The sequence below is a fragment of the Microcebus murinus genome, chromosome 3, assembly GCF_040939455.1.
Source record: "Microcebus murinus isolate Inina chromosome 3, M.murinus_Inina_mat1.0, whole genome shotgun sequence".
NCBI classification, from domain to species: domain Eukaryota; kingdom Metazoa; phylum Chordata; class Mammalia; order Primates; family Cheirogaleidae; genus Microcebus; species Microcebus murinus.
In genome coordinates, this window is record NC_134106.1 from 115,975,624 (window position 1) to 115,991,378 (window position 15,755).

The following is a 15,755-nucleotide window of genomic DNA, read 5'->3' on the forward strand; positions in this document are numbered from 1 at the left end:
TAAAATGTGGCGCGTGGACACCACGGAGTGCTATTCGGCTATGAGGAGCAGCGGTGAGGGGGCACCTCTCGTGGTTCTCCTGGCCAGAGCTGGAACCCGTTCCAGTAAGCCAAGTATCCCAAGAATGGACACACGAGCACCACGTGCTCGCGCTCACCAGCAAATGGGTACGAACCGATGGACACCTAAGTGGACACAGAGGAATCACCTTCTTCGGGTGGGTGTCGGGCGGGTGGGGGGAGGGGATGGGCATACACATCCATTAGGAATGGGGTGGGTACGCACCGACTGGGGGATGGGCGCACTTGAAGCTCTGACCCGAGGGGGGAGGCTGGGAGAGGGCAACGCACCCGACCTTAACATTGGTGCCCCCACAATATGCTGGAACAACATGAGAGGTAAATGAATAAGAACACGGGGGGGGGGAGGGGGGCACGGGCAACACATGTCACCTTAATACTTGGACTCCCATCATCTGCTTGAAAAGAGAGAGAAAAGAAAATGCAATAATAGAGATAAGAGACACTTTTTAAAAATAATGAATCCGGCCGGGCGCTGTGGCTCACGCCTGTAATCCTAGCTCTTGGGAGGCCGAGGCGGGCGGATTGCTCAAGGTCAGGAGTTCAAAACCAGCCTGAGCAAGAGCGAGACCCCGTCTCTACTATAAATAGAAAGAAATTAATTGGCCAACTGATATATATATAAAAAATTAGCGGGGCATGGTGGCGCATGCCTGCAGTCCCAGCTACCCTGGAGGCTGAGGCAGAAGGATCACTCGAGCCCAGGAGTTTGAAGTTGCTGTGAGCTAGGCTGACGCCACGGCACTCACTCTAGCCTGGGCAACAAACCGAGACTCTGTCTCAAAAAAAAAAAAAAAAAAATGAATCCGAAGAGAAAAGTAAAAGGAGGCCTGTGGAGCAGGTCTGGGTGTGACTCCGGATCCCCGAACATCAGGTGCCACCACCAAAGATTCCTACGTGTAGCCCATAGAACCCCAAAAGCAACGGGAGGAGTTCTGGTCACATACTCCCTCAAAATGACATCCTGGCCTTCTTCTGGAACTCCCTCCCCTCTCAGACTCTCAAGGTTTCCTCCAGCGTGTCGGCTCCCACAGAGCAGACCTTTGGTCTGAGACCTGACTGTCCAGAAGCCACGCATGCTGCCGCGTGGCGGCGGTGTCACGGCTCGGGACAAGAGGAGGCCCAACGGCGCGGGCTGGGGCGCCAGGCACCGCGGCGGGCGCTGAGGGTGGGGGTCACCCCCACCCCGGGCCGCCCCCGCACTCCCAGAAACGCGACAGAACCAGAGGCAAAAAAAGAAAAGAAGAAGCCTACGGCACCCGGTATACACCGGGCGGTCTCCCATCCAAGTTCTAACCAGGCCCGACCCTGCTTAGCTTCCGAGACCAGACGGGATCGGGCGCGTTCGGGGTGGTGTGGCCGTGGACGGCGGAGGGCGCCCCTGCCCCGCTCAAGAAGCCGAGCCTCTCTGCGCTTCCCCGCCGCCTCCTCCCGCCCCAGGCCCCGCGCCGGGTCGGGCCTGTTGAGTTCGCCGGCCGGGTCCCGCGGGCTCCGAGGGACGGGGGGTGACAGGCGGGGCGGGCAGGGAGCGGCGGGCCGGGGTTGGGGGCTGTCTCTGTACACACACACACTCACACTCACACTCACTCACTCACTCACACTCACACAAGATGCGCCTCCACGGCTGGACCCGCCCAGGTGGAGACCTTCAAGCCCCCCTCCTCTCCTCGCCTGGCCTCCTTCACCTCCCCGCCCCCCACCCCCAGCGCGCCGGGGCCGCAGACTGCGCACGGGCGGGAGGGGCGGGGCGCTCGCCCTTTGACCCCAGCCAGGGGCGGCCCTCCCCCACAACCCCTTTCAGCTGCGCCCCCCACCCTGTGGCCCGGCGGCCGCCTATTCCCCCGGGCCAGGGCTGGGGCACAGCGCACGGGGGAGGGGAGCCAGTGTATGGGGCGTCTCTCTCTCTCGGGATGTGTCCCATGGGTGGGGTGGTGTGGTTTGTGGGGCGCTGAAGAAATCAGTCCCCTCCATCTCCTCCCTCTGGAAAACACCCAAGCCCTTGGAGAACTGCCCGCACCGCTACCGTGGGGGCCGGGACCCTCCTCTGTGTCCTCCTGTGGCCCAGTCCAAGGGGCCTGGGCCTGGCCGGGGCTGCACTGGACCCCAACCACCCTGGCGTGTGGACTCGCTAAAAATCGGCCATTAGATATTGGATTCCAGCGTCATTGAGGTCATTTCACTAATGAGTGCACCGCAAAGAGTTTCCTAATCCATCTGTGAGGGTGGCAACCGAAAGAGAATTTTAGAGCTGACAGAATAGGCGAGGAAAGGCATAGGAGATTTCCACACCCAGTAAGGAAGCCTTTCCCGAAGTGGAAGAAAGAAAGGAGCAAACAGAGACACCGGTAGCCCGCCCGGATCAGAGTCTGCCCCTGAGAGAAAGTACCCTGACCAGGTTCACCCGTGGGTGGGTCGCGAGCTAGCGGCACTCAGAAGAGCGAGGCCCGCAGTCTGTGCAGAAGACACCTGCACTCGGGTGTGTGTGGCGGCACAATTCACAAGCAGCTCCAGATGTTAAGCCAAGGAGAAGCCAGGGAGTTCCCAACGCCCCAGGTGTCCTCAGCCCACGACTGGCTGCTGTGGGAATGCGAAGCCCGGCTCCTTGTCTCAGAGCGGGGCAACCAGGAGGTGTGATGTCCACCCCGGGGTTCCCAGGAGGATCAGACTGAAGCTGGGACTTGGCCTGAAAGTGTCCCCTCGCATGGCCACCCCCTTCCCCTTCCTGCTCCTCTACTCCTGGTGCCCCTCCATCCAGGGGCCAGACCTTAAAGAGTCACCCGCAAGAGAATCCTGGTCCCAAAGGAGCCTTCTGGGGGACCCCTGCTGAGAGAGGTTGTGGGCATGGCCCGCTGGGGCTCTGCCCGACCCAGGGCTGAGAGATGCAACCTCCCAGCTCTGGGTCCCTGCAGGAAGTGTTGGCAAGCACAGGGCCAGTCCTCCAAAGGCCCAGGTGCAGGGAGCCCAGGCCAAGCAGCCTGTGGAAGAAGCCACATGCTGTGCCACCCCGGGGAACACCACTGCAGGCCACGGCCCTTCCCACCTCCTCCTCCTCCTCCTCCTCCTCCTCCTCCCACCCCGCCCCCGCCCCCGCCCCCACATGGCACAGGGCCCAGAGACACCTCAGACACTTGCTACCCAAAGTGCAAAGGGCATCAGTTGCTCCTCCAAACCCCCCCCCCCAGCCCAGCAGACCACGTTGTCCAGCCAGCCCCCGGGCCTCCCTGGGGTGCCCAGCACAAAAGTGCAGACACCCACCGGACCCTCAATCTCAGTTTTCGGATGTTTTTGCCACTCTAAGGACCCGCAGGCCAGCTGGGCCTTCTGGCAGGACAGAGAGCCCCGGAATCCGACGTGGAGAGCTGGGTATACGTCCCCATGAGGAGGCGGTCCCCACCTCCGCGGCTATCCCCTTGCGGGGAGCGGCAGCCGCGGGGCCTCAGAGAAGACACCAGGCTGGGCCCCCACGGCACAGCGGGAGCACGTCCCCCGCAGGCCACTTAGCGACGGCGGCCAGCCGGCGGACGGTTGGGTTGCACGAGACGCTGCGGCCGCCCTGCTACCGGGTTCCTGGGAGGGCGTCCTGGAACCAGCGTCCACACCAAGCCCTTGGAAGGCCCAGGCGACGGAGGAGCCCCGTCAGGCAGGGGCCGAGGACGGTGACGGCCCGGGCGGGGACGAGCGTGTCAGGCAGGGGCAGAGGACGGTGACAGGTGATAGGCCGGGCGGGAAGGAGTCAGTCAGGCAGGGGCCGTGGAGGAGACGGGCTGGGTAAGGGTTAGGGTTAGTGTCAGGGCACAAGTCACAATCGCAAAGACCTGGAAGCCACCCGAGTGCCCATCGACCCACGAGTGGGTAAATAAAATGTGGCGCGTGGACACCACGGAGTGCTATTCGGCTATGAGGAGCAGCGGTGAGGGGGCACCTCTCGTGGTTCTCCTGGCCAGAGCTGGAACCCGTTCCAGTAAGCCAAGTATCCCAAGAATGGACACACGAGCACCACGTGCTCGCGCTCACCAGCAAATGGGTACGAACCGATGGACACCTAAGTGGACACAGAGGAATCACCTTCTTCGGGTGGGTGTCGGGCGGGTGGGGGGAGGGGATGGGCATACACATCCATTAGGAATGGGGTGGGTACGCACCGACTGGGGGATGGGCGCACTTGAAGCTCTGACCCGAGGGGGGAGGCTGGGAGAGGGCAACGCACCCGACCTTAACATTGGTGCCCCCACAATATGCTGGAACAACATGAGAGGTAAATGAATAAGAACACGGGGGGGGGGAGGGGGGCACGGGCAACACATGTCACCTTAATACTTGGACTCCCATCATCTGCTTGAAAAGAGAGAGAAAAGAAAATGCAATAATAGAGATAAGAGACACTTTTTAAAAATAATGAATCCGGCCGGGCGCTGTGGCTCACGCCTGTAATCCTAGCTCTTGGGAGGCCGAGGCGGGCGGATTGCTCAAGGTCAGGAGTTCAAAACCAGCCTGAGCAAGAGCGAGACCCCGTCTCTACTATAAATAGAAAGAAATTAATTGGCCAACTGATATATATATAAAAAATTAGCGGGGCATGGTGGCGCATGCCTGCAGTCCCAGCTACCCTGGAGGCTGAGGCAGAAGGATCACTCGAGCCCAGGAGTTTGAAGTTGCTGTGAGCTAGGCTGACGCCACGGCACTCACTCTAGCCTGGGCAACAAACCGAGACTCTGTCTCAAAAAAAAAAAAAAAAAAAATGAATCCGAAGAGAAAAGTAAAAGGAGGCCTGTGGAGCAGGTCTGGGTGTGACTCCGGATCCCCGAACATCAGGTGCCACCACCAAAGATTCCTACGTGTAGCCCATAGAACCCCAAAAGCAACGGGAGGAGTTCTGGTCACATACTCCCTCAAAATGACATCCTGGCCTTCTTCTGGAACTCCCTCCCCTCTCAGACTCTCAAGGTTTCCTCCAGCGTGTCGGCTCCCACAGAGCAGACCTTTGGTCTGAGACCTGACTGTCCAGAAGCCACGCATGCTGCCGCGTGGCGGCGGTGTCACGGCTCGGGACAAGAGGAGGCCCAACGGCGCGGGCTGGGGCGCCAGGCACCGCGGCGGGCGCTGAGGGTGGGGGTCACCCCCACCCCGGGCCGCCCCCGCACTCCCAGAAACGCGACAGAACCAGAGGCAAAAAAAGAAAAGAAGAAGCCTACGGCACCCGGTATACACCGGGCGGTCTCCCATCCAAGTTCTAACCAGGCCCGACCCTGCTTAGCTTCCGAGACCAGACGGGATCGGGCGCGTTCGGGGTGGTGTGGCCGTGGACGGCGGAGGGCGCCCCTGCCCCGCTCAAGAAGCCGAGCCTCTCTGCGCTTCCCCGCCGCCTCCTCCCGCCCCAGGCCCCGCGCCGGGTCGGGCCTGTTGAGTTCGCCGGCCGGGTCCCGCGGGCTCCGAGGGACGGGGGGTGACAGGCGGGGCGGGCAGGGAGCGGCGGGCCGGGGTTGGGGGCTGTCTCTGTACACACACACACTCACACTCACACTCACTCACTCACTCACACTCACACAAGATGCGCCTCCACGGCTGGACCCGCCCAGGTGGAGACCTTCAAGCCCCCCTCCTCTCCTCGCCTGGCCTCCTTCACCTCCCCGCCCCCCACCCCCAGCGCGCCGGGGCCGCAGACTGCGCACGGGCGGGAGGGGCGGGGCGCTCGCCCTTTGACCCCAGCCAGGGGCGGCCCTCCCCCACAACCCCTTTCAGCTGCGCCCCCCACCCTGTGGCCCGGCGGCCGCCTATTCCCCCGGGCCAGGGCTGGGGCACAGCGCACGGGGGAGGGGAGCCAGTGTATGGGGCGTCTCTCTCTCTCGGGATGTGTCCCATGGGTGGGGTGGTGTGGTTTGTGGGGCGCTGAAGAAATCAGTCCCCTCCATCTCCTCCCTCTGGAAAACACCCAAGCCCTTGGAGAACTGCCCGCACCGCTACCGTGGGGGCCGGGACCCTCCTCTGTGTCCTCCTGTGGCCCAGTCCAAGGGGCCTGGGCCTGGCCGGGGCTGCACTGGACCCCAACCACCCTGGCGTGTGGACTCGCTAAAAATCGGCCATTAGATATTGGATTCCAGCGTCATTGAGGTCATTTCACTAATGAGTGCACCGCAAAGAGTTTCCTAATCCATCTGTGAGGGTGGCAACCGAAAGAGAATTTTAGAGCTGACAGAATAGGCGAGGAAAGGCATAGGAGATTTCCACACCCAGTAAGGAAGCCTTTCCCGAAGTGGAAGAAAGAAAGGAGCAAACAGAGACACCGGTAGCCCGCCCGGATCAGAGTCTGCCCCTGAGAGAAAGTACCCTGACCAGGTTCACCCGTGGGTGGGTCGCGAGCTAGCGGCACTCAGAAGAGCGAGGCCCGCAGTCTGTGCAGAAGACACCTGCACTCGGGTGTGTGTGGCGGCACAATTCACAAGCAGCTCCAGATGTTAAGCCAAGGAGAAGCCAGGGAGTTCCCAACGCCCCAGGTGTCCTCAGCCCACGACTGGCTGCTGTGGGAATGCGAAGCCCGGCTCCTTGTCTCAGAGCGGGGCAACCAGGAGGTGTGATGTCCACCCCGGGGTTCCCAGGAGGATCAGACTGAAGCTGGGACTTGGCCTGAAAGTGTCCCCTCGCATGGCCACCCCCTTCCCCTTCCTGCTCCTCTACTCCTGGTGCCCCTCCATCCAGGGGCCAGACCTTAAAGAGTCACCCGCAAGAGAATCCTGGTCCCAAAGGAGCCTTCTGGGGGACCCCTGCTGAGAGAGGTTGTGGGCATGGCCCGCTGGGGCTCTGCCCGACCCAGGGCTGAGAGATGCAACCTCCCAGCTCTGGGTCCCTGCAGGAAGTGTTGGCAAGCACAGGGCCAGTCCTCCAAAGGCCCAGGTGCAGGGAGCCCAGGCCAAGCAGCCTGTGGAAGAAGCCACATGCTGTGCCACCCCGGGGAACACCACTGCAGGCCACGGCCCTTCCCACCTCCTCCTCCTCCTCCTCCTCCTCCTCCTCCCACCCCGCCCCCGCCCCCGCCCCCACATGGCACAGGGCCCAGAGACACCTCAGACACTTGCTACCCAAAGTGCAAAGGGCATCAGTTGCTCCTCCAAACCCCCCCCCCAGCCCAGCAGACCACGTTGTCCAGCCAGCCCCCGGGCCTCCCTGGGGTGCCCAGCACAAAAGTGCAGACACCCACCGGACCCTCAATCTCAGTTTTCGGATGTTTTTGCCACTCTAAGGACCCGCAGGCCAGCTGGGCCTTCTGGCAGGACAGAGAGCCCCGGAATCCGACGTGGAGAGCTGGGTATACGTCCCCATGAGGAGGCGGTCCCCACCTCCGCGGCTATCCCCTTGCGGGGAGCGGCAGCCGCGGGGCCTCAGAGAAGACACCAGGCTGGGCCCCCACGGCACAGCGGGAGCACGTCCCCCGCAGGCCACTTAGCGACGGCGGCCAGCCGGCGGACGGTTGGGTTGCACGAGACGCTGCGGCCGCCCTGCTACCGGGTTCCTGGGAGGGCGTCCTGGAACCAGCGTCCACACCAAGCCCTTGGAAGGCCCAGGCGACGGAGGAGCCCCGTCAGGCAGGGGCCGAGGACGGTGACGGCCCGGGCGGGGACGAGCGTGTCAGGCAGGGGCAGAGGACGGTGACAGGTGATAGGCCGGGCGGGAAGGAGTCAGTCAGGCAGGGGCCGTGGAGGAGACGGGCTGGGTAAGGGTTAGGGTTAGTGTCAGGGCACAAGTCACAATCGCAAAGACCTGGAAGCCACCCGAGTGCCCATCGACCCACGAGTGGGTAAATAAAATGTGGCGCGTGGACACCACGGAGTGCTATTCGGCTATGAGGAGCAGCGGTGAGGGGGCACCTCTCGTGGTTCTCCTGGCCAGAGCTGGAACCCGTTCCAGTAAGCCAAGTATCCCAAGAATGGACACACGAGCACCACGTGCTCGCGCTCACCAGCAAATGGGTACGAACCGATGGACACCTAAGTGGACACAGAGGAATCACCTTCTTCGGGTGGGTGTCGGGCGGGTGGGGGGAGGGGATGGGCATACACATCCATTAGGAATGGGGTGGGTACGCACCGACTGGGGGATGGGCGCACTTGAAGCTCTGACCCGAGGGGGGAGGCTGGGAGAGGGCAACGCACCCGACCTTAACATTGGTGCCCCCACAATATGCTGGAACAACATGAGAGGTAAATGAATAAGAACACGGGGGGGGGGGGAGGGGGGCACGGGCAACACATGTCACCTTAATACTTGGACTCCCATCATCTGCTTGAAAAGAGAGAGAAAAGAAAATGCAATAATAGAGATAAGAGACACTTTTTAAAAATAATGAATCCGGCCGGGCGCTGTGGCTCACGCCTGTAATCCTAGCTCTTGGGAGGCCGAGGCGGGCGGATTGCTCAAGGTCAGGAGTTCAAAACCAGCCTGAGCAAGAGCGAGACCCCGTCTCTACTATAAATAGAAAGAAATTAATTGGCCAACTGATATATATATAAAAAATTAGCGGGGCATGGTGGCGCATGCCTGCAGTCCCAGCTACCCTGGAGGCTGAGGCAGAAGGATCACTCGAGCCCAGGAGTTTGAAGTTGCTGTGAGCTAGGCTGACGCCACGGCACTCACTCTAGCCTGGGCAACAAACCGAGACTCTGTCTCAAAAAAAAAAAAAAAAAAAAATGAATCCGAAGAGAAAAGTAAAAGGAGGCCTGTGGAGCAGGTCTGGGTGTGACTCCGGATCCCCGAACATCAGGTGCCACCACCAAAGATTCCTACGTGTAGCCCATAGAACCCCAAAAGCAACGGGAGGAGTTCTGGTCACATACTCCCTCAAAATGACATCCTGGCCTTCTTCTGGAACTCCCTCCCCTCTCAGACTCTCAAGGTTTCCTCCAGCGTGTCGGCTCCCACAGAGCAGACCTTTGGTCTGAGACCTGACTGTCCAGAAGCCACGCATGCTGCCGCGTGGCGGCGGTGTCACGGCTCGGGACAAGAGGAGGCCCAACGGCGCGGGCTGGGGCGCCAGGCACCGCGGCGGGCGCTGAGGGTGGGGGTCACCCCCACCCCGGGCCGCCCCCGCACTCCCAGAAACGCGACAGAACCAGAGGCAAAAAAAGAAAAGAAGAAGCCTACGGCACCCGGTATACACCGGGCGGTCTCCCATCCAAGTTCTAACCAGGCCCGACCCTGCTTAGCTTCCGAGACCAGACGGGATCGGGCGCGTTCGGGGTGGTGTGGCCGTGGACGGCGGAGGGCGCCCCTGCCCCGCTCAAGAAGCCGAGCCTCTCTGCGCTTCCCCGCCGCCTCCTCCCGCCCCAGGCCCCGCGCCGGGTCGGGCCTGTTGAGTTCGCCGGCCGGGTCCCGCGGGCTCCGAGGGACGGGGGGTGACAGGCGGGGCGGGCAGGGAGCGGCGGGCCGGGGTTGGGGGCTGTCTCTGTACACACACACACTCACACTCACACTCACTCACTCACTCACACTCACACAAGATGCGCCTCCACGGCTGGACCCGCCAAGGTGGAGACCTTCAAGCCCCCCTCCTCTCCTCGCCTGGCCTCCTTCACCTCCCCGCCCCCCACCCCCAGCGCGCCGGGGCCGCAGACTGCGCACGGGCGGGAGGGGCGGGGCGCTCGCCCTTTGACCCCAGCCAGGGGCGGCCCTCCCCCACAACCCCTTTCAGCTGCGCCCCCCACCCTGTGGCCCGGCGGCCGCCTATTCCCCCGGGCCAGGGCTGGGGCACAGCGCACGGGGGAGGGGAGCCAGTGTATGGGGCGTCTCTCTCTCTCGGGATGTGTCCCATGGGTGGGGTGGTGTGGTTTGTGGGGCGCTGAAGAAATCAGTCCCCTCCATCTCCTCCCTCTGGAAAACACCCAAGCCCTTGGAGAACTGCCCGCACCGCTACCGTGGGGGCCGGGACCCTCCTCTGTGTCCTCCTGTGGCCCAGTCCAAGGGGCCTGGGCCTGGCCGGGGCTGCACTGGACCCCAACCACCCTGGCGTGTGGACTCGCTAAAAATCGGCCATTAGATATTGGATTCCAGCGTCATTGAGGTCATTTCACTAATGAGTGCACCGCAAAGAGTTTCCTAATCCATCTGTGAGGGTGGCAACCGAAAGAGAATTTTAGAGCTGACAGAATAGGCGAGGAAAGGCATAGGAGATTTCCACACCCAGTAAGGAAGCCTTTCCCGAAGTGGAAGAAAGAAAGGAGCAAACAGAGACACCGGTAGCCCGCCCGGATCAGAGTCTGCCCCTGAGAGAAAGTACCCTGACCAGGTTCACCCGTGGGTGGGTCGCGAGCTAGCGGCACTCAGAAGAGCGAGGCCCGCAGTCTGTGCAGAAGACACCTGCACTCGGGTGTGTGTGGCGGCACAATTCACAAGCAGCTCCAGATGTTAAGCCAAGGAGAAGCCAGGGAGTTCCCAACGCCCCAGGTGTCCTCAGCCCACGACTGGCTGCTGTGGGAATGCGAAGCCCGGCTCCTTGTCTCAGAGCGGGGCAACCAGGAGGTGTGATGTCCACCCCGGGGTTCCCAGGAGGATCAGACTGAAGCTGGGACTTGGCCTGAAAGTGTCCCCTCGCATGGCCACCCCCTTCCCCTTCCTGCTCCTCTACTCCTGGTGCCCCTCCATCCAGGGGCCAGACCTTAAAGAGTCACCCGCAAGAGAATCCTGGTCCCAAAGGAGCCTTCTGGGGGACCCCTGCTGAGAGAGGTTGTGGGCATGGCCCGCTGGGGCTCTGCCCGACCCAGGGCTGAGAGATGCAACCTCCCAGCTCTGGGTCCCTGCAGGAAGTGTTGGCAAGCACAGGGCCAGTCCTCCAAAGGCCCAGGTGCAGGGAGCCCAGGCCAAGCAGCCTGTGGAAGAAGCCACATGCTGTGCCACCCCGGGGAACACCACTGCAGGCCACGGCCCTTCCCACCTCCTCCTCCTCCTCCTCCTCCTCCTCCTCCCACCCCGCCCCCGCCCCCGCCCCCACATGGCACAGGGCCCAGAGACACCTCAGACACTTGCTACCCAAAGTGCAAAGGGCATCAGTTGCTCCTCCAAACCCCCCCCCCCAGCCCAGCAGACCACGTTGTCCAGCCAGCCCCCGGGCCTCCCTGGGGTGCCCAGCACAAAAGTGCAGACACCCACCGGACCCTCAATCTCAGTTTTCGGATGTTTTTGCCACTCTAAGGACCCGCAGGCCAGCTGGGCCTTCTGGCAGGACAGAGAGCCCCGGAATCCGACGTGGAGAGCTGGGTATACGTCCCCATGAGGAGGCGGTCCCCACCTCCGCGGCTATCCCCTTGCGGGGAGCGGCAGCCGCGGGGCCTCAGAGAAGACACCAGGCTGGGCCCCCACGGCACAGCGGGAGCACGTCCCCCGCAGGCCACTTAGCGACGGCGGCCAGCCGGCGGACGGTTGGGTTGCACGAGACGCTGCGGCCGCCCTGCTACCGGGTTCCTGGGAGGGCGTCCTGGAACCAGCGTCCACACCAAGCCCTTGGAAGGCCCAGGCGATGGAGGAGCCCCGTCAGGCAGGGGCCGAGGACGGTGACGGCCCGGGCGGGGACGAGCGTGTCAGGCAGGGGCAGAGGACGGTGACAGGTGATAGGCCGGGCGGGAAGGAGTCAGTCAGGCAGGGGCCGTGGAGGAGACGGGCTGGGTAAGGGTTAGGGTTAGTGTCAGGGCACAAGTCACAATCGCAAAGACCTGGAAGCCACCCGAGTGCCCATCGACCCACGAGTGGGTAAATAAAATGTGGCGCGTGGACACCACGGAGTGCTATTCGGCTATGAGGAGCAGCGGTGAGGGGGCACCTCTCGTGGTTCTCCTGGCCAGAGCTGGAACCCGTTCCAGTAAGCCAAGTATCCCAAGAATGGACACACGAGCACCACGTGCTCGCGCTCACCAGCAAATGGGTACGAACCGATGGACACCTAAGTGGACACAGAGGAATCACCTTCTTCGGGTGGGTGTCGGGCGGGTGGGGGGAGGGGATGGGCATACACATCCATTAGGAATGGGGTGGGTACGCACCGACTGGGGGATGGGCGCACTTGAAGCTCTGACCCGAGGGGGGAGGCTGGGAGAGGGCAACGCACCCGACCTTAACATTGGTGCCCCCACAATATGCTGGAACAACATGAGAGGTAAATGAATAAGAACACGGGGGGGGGGGGAGGGGGGCACGGGCAACACATGTCACCTTAATACTTGGACTCCCATCATCTGCTTGAAAAGAGAGAGAAAAGAAAATGCAATAATAGAGATAAGAGACACTTTTTAAAAATAATGAATCCGGCCGGGCGCTGTGGCTCACGCCTGTAATCCTAGCTCTTGGGAGGCCGAGGCGGGCGGATTGCTCAAGGTCAGGAGTTCAAAACCAGCCTGAGCAAGAGCGAGACCCCGTCTCTACTATAAATAGAAAGAAATTAATTGGCCAACTGATATATATATAAAAAATTAGCGGGGCATGGTGGCGCATGCCTGCAGTCCCAGCTACCCTGGAGGCTGAGGCAGAAGGATCACTCGAGCCCAGGAGTTTGAAGTTGCTGTGAGCTAGGCTGACGCCACGGCACTCACTCTAGCCTGGGCAACAAACCGAGACTCTGTCTCAAAAAAAAAAAAAAAAAAAATGAATCCGAAGAGAAAAGTAAAAGGAGGCCTGTGGAGCAGGTCTGGGTGTGACTCCGGATCCCCGAACATCAGGTGCCACCACCAAAGATTCCTACGTGTAGCCCATAGAACCCCAAAAGCAACGGGAGGAGTTCTGGTCACATACTCCCTCAAAATGACATCCTGGCCTTCTTCTGGAACTCCCTCCCCTCTCAGACTCTCAAGGTTTCCTCCAGCGTGTCGGCTCCCACAGAGCAGACCTTTGGTCTGAGACCTGACTGTCCAGAAGCCACGCATGCTGCCGCGTGGCGGCGGTGTCACGGCTCGGGACAAGAGGAGGCCCAACGGCGCGGGCTGGGGCGCCAGGCACCGCGGCGGGCGCTGAGGGTGGGGGTCACCCCCACCCCGGGCCGCCCCCGCACTCCCAGAAACGCGACAGAACCAGAGGCAAAAAAAAAAAAGAAGAAGCCTACGGCACCCGGTATTCCCGGGCGGTCTCCCATCCAAGTTCTAACCAGGCCCGACCCTGCTTAGCTTCCGAGACCAGACGGGATCGGGCGCGTTCGGGGTGGTGTGGCCGTGGACGGCGGAGGGCGCCCCTGCCCCGCTCAAGAAGCCGAGCCTCTCTGCGCTTCCCCGCCGCCTCCTCCCGCCCCAGGCCCCGCGCCGGGTCGGGCCTGTTGAGTTCGCCGGCCGGGTCCCGCGGGCTCCGAGGGACGGGGGGTGACAGGCGGGGCGGGCAGGGAGCGGCGGGCCGGGGTTGGGGGCTGTCTCTGTACACACACACACTCACACTCACACTCACTCACTCACTCACACTCACACAAGATGCGCCTCCACGGCTGGACCCGCCCAGGTGGAGACCTTCAAGCCCCCCTCCTCTCCTCGCCTGGCCTCCTTCACCTCCCCGCCCCCCACCCCCAGCGCGCCGGGGCCGCAGACTGCGCACGGGCGGGAGGGGCGGGGCGCTCGCCCTTTGACCCCAGCCAGGGGCGGCCCTCCCCCACAACCCCTTTCAGCTGCGCCCCCCACCCTGTGGCCCGGCGGCCGCCTATTCCCCCGGGCCAGGGCTGGGGCACAGCGCACGGGGGAGGGGAGCCAGTGTATGGGGCGTCTCTCTCTCTCGGGATGTGTCCCATGGGTGGGGTTGGGTGGGGTGGCGTGGTTTGTGGGGCGCTGAAGAAATCAGTCCCCTCCATCTCCTCCCTCTGGAAAACACCCAAGCCCTTGGAGAACTGCCCGCACCGCTACCGTGGGGGCCGGGACCCTCCTCTGTGTCCTCCTGTGGCCCAGTCCAAGGGGCCTGGGCCTGGCCGGGGCTGCACTGGACCCCAACCACCCTGGCGTGTGGACTCGCTAAAAATCGGCCATTAGATATTGGATTCCAGCGTCATTGAGGTCATTTCACTAATGAGTGCACCGCAAAGAGTTTCCTAATCCATCTGTGAGGGTGGCAACCGAAAGAGAATTTTAGAGCTGACAGAATAGGCGAGGAAAGGCATAGGAGATTTCCACACCCAGTAAGGAAGCCTTTCCCGAAGTGGAAGAAAGAAAGGAGCAAACAGAGACACCGGTAGCCCGCCCGGATCAGAGTCTGCCCCTGAGAGAAAGTACCCTGACCAGGTTCACCCGTGGGTGGGTCGCGAGCTAGCGGCACTCAGAAGAGCGAGGCCCGCAGTCTGTGCAGAAGACACCTGCACTCGGGTGTGTGTGGCGGCACAATTCACAAGCAGCTCCAGATGTTAAGCCAAGGAGAAGCCAGGGAGTTCCCAACGCCCCAGGTGTCCTCAGCCCACGACTGGCTGCTGTGGGAATGCGAAGCCCGGCTCCTTGTCTCAGAGCGGGGCAACCAGGAGGTGTGATGTCCACCCCGGGGTTCCCAGGAGGATCAGACTGAAGCTGGGACTTGGCCTGAAAGTGTCCCCTCGCATGGCCACCCCCTTCCCCTTCCTGCTCCTCTACTCCTGGTGCCCCTCCATCCAGGGGCCAGACCTTAAAGAGTCACCCGCAAGAGAATCCTGGTCCCAAAGGAGCCTTCTGGGGGACCCCTGCTGAGAGAGGTTGTGGGCATGGCCCGCTGGGGCTCTGCCCGACCCAGGGCTGAGAGATGCAACCTCCCAGCTCTGGGTCCCTGCAGGAAGTGTTGGCAAGCACAGGGCCAGTCCTCCAAAGGCCCAGGTGCAGGGAGCCCAGGCCAAGCAGCCTGTGGAAGAAGCCACATGCTGTGCCACCCCGGGGAACACCACTGCAGGCCACGGCCCTTCCCACCTCCTCCTCCTCCTCCTCCTCCTCCTCCTCCCACCCCGCCCCCGCCCCCGCCCCCACATGGCACAGGGCCCAGAGACACCTCAGACACTTGCTACCCAAAGTGCAAAGGGCATCAGTTGCTCCTCCAAACCCCCCCCCCCAGCCCAGCAGACCACGTTGTCCAGCCAGCCCCCGGGCCTCCCTGGGGTGCCCAGCACAAAAGTGCAGACACCCACCGGACCCTCAATCTCAGTTTTCGGATGTTTTTGCCACTCTAAGGACCCGCAGGCCAGCTGGGCCTTCTGGCAGGACAGAGAGCCCCGGAATCCGACGTGGAGAGCTGGGTATACGTCCCCATGAGGAGGCGGTCCCCACCTCCGCGGCTATCCCCTTGCGGGGAGCGGCAGCCGCGGGGCCTCAGAGAAGACACCAGGCTGGGCCCCCACGGCACAGCGGGAGCACGTCCCCCGCAGGCCACTTAGCGACGGCGGCCAGCCGGCGGACGGTTGGGTTGCACGAGACGCTGCGGCCGCCCTGCTACCGGGTTCCTGGGAGGGCGTCCTGGAACCAGCGTCCACACCAAGCCCTTGGAAGGCCCAGGCGACGGAGGAGCCCCGTCAGGCAGGGGCCGAGGACGGTGACGGCCCGGGCGGGGACGAGCGTGTCAGGCAGGGGCAGAGGACGGTGACAGGTGATAGGCCGGGCGGGAAGGAGTCAGTCAGGCAGGGGCCGTGGAGGAGACGGGCTGGGTAAGGGTTAGGGTTAGTGTCAGGGCACAAGTCACAATCGCAAAGACCTGGAAGCCACCCGAGTGCCCATCGACCCACGA

At 62.6% G+C, this 15,755-nt stretch overlaps 4 pseudogenes; all 4 read right to left on the reverse strand.

Annotated features, from left to right (window-relative positions):
- Positions 1-1,327: 1,327 nt before the first annotated feature.
- On the reverse strand, positions 1,328-1,447 carry LOC142870198 (uncharacterized; annotated as a pseudogene).
- A 3,818-nt stretch (positions 1,448-5,265) lies between these two features.
- LOC142870199 (uncharacterized) lies at positions 5,266-5,385 on the reverse strand (annotated as a pseudogene).
- A 3,820-nt stretch (positions 5,386-9,205) lies between these two features.
- LOC142870200 (uncharacterized) lies at positions 9,206-9,325 on the reverse strand (annotated as a pseudogene).
- Positions 9,326-13,145: 3,820 nt separating this feature from the next.
- LOC142870153 (uncharacterized) lies at positions 13,146-13,264 on the reverse strand (annotated as a pseudogene).
- Positions 13,265-15,755: the final 2,491 nt, after the last annotated feature.